Source organism: Fukomys damarensis, unplaced genomic scaffold (assembly GCF_012274545.1).
Source record: "Fukomys damarensis isolate Sample0158 unplaced genomic scaffold, DMR_v1.0_HiC HiC_scaffold_13, whole genome shotgun sequence".
In the NCBI taxonomy this organism is placed as follows: domain Eukaryota; kingdom Metazoa; phylum Chordata; class Mammalia; order Rodentia; family Bathyergidae; genus Fukomys; species Fukomys damarensis.
In genome coordinates, this window is record NW_022900925.1 from 27,056,267 (window position 1) to 27,056,983 (window position 717).

A 717-nucleotide genomic window follows, 5' to 3' on the forward strand; every position below is an offset into this window, starting at 1 on the left:
AGCCGTGACGCCGCGGTGGACGTCACCTGGGGGCGGGGCCATGTAGATGAGACGCGGTGGTTGCCGGTTCCCGTGCGTTGTTGCCGCCGCCGCCGAGTTCCCCCGGGTGGGTCCCCCGAGAAAGGAGTGTGAGGGGTGTGGGTGGGAAGCGTGAGGTTGGGAAAGGAGGGCGGCAAGGAGCGGGCGTGTGAGTGACCCTGAGTAGGTGATGAGTGTGAGAGGAGGGTGAGGTGGCGTGCGGGCGGGCCAACTCATACTTACCTGGCAGGGGAGATACCATGATCACGAAGGTGGTTTTCCCAGGGCGAGGCTTATCCATTGCACTCCGGATGTGCTGACCCCTGCGATTTCCCCAAATGTGGGAAACTCGACTGCATAATTTGTGGTAGTGGGGGACTGCGTTCGCGCTTTCCCCTGTGTTAGCGGTTGTGAAAAGGCAGACCGGACCTCCTTTGTTGTCTGTGGCGTGTGCGTCTCACTTGTTCCCTGTGCGGTAGTTCGCCGAGCGCTTTCACTCGTCTTTTTGCTCCTTACGCTAAGTTTTCCGGTTTTCTTTGCAAGTCAGTGAGGGAGTAGATCCCTATTACTTTGTGTCCCGGGGCTCTTTCTTAGCGACGTCGCTTAGGTTTTTTTTGTTGGTGTTGTTGTTGCTTTTCCTGGGTCTGTCTTGTTTGTCCTTGTCTTGTCTGGTCTGTGTAGGCCTTAAATTTAACTCTT

At 56.5% G+C, this 717-nt stretch overlaps 1 non-coding gene across 1 annotated transcript; it reads left to right on the forward strand.

Moving 5' to 3' along the window:
• The first annotated feature begins 253 nt into the window (after positions 1–253).
• Positions 254–417, forward strand: LOC117285927. Its single transcript, XR_004517055.1, has one exon. It is a non-coding gene; the product is annotated as a U1 spliceosomal RNA (small nuclear RNA).
• Positions 418–717: the final 300 nt, after the last annotated feature.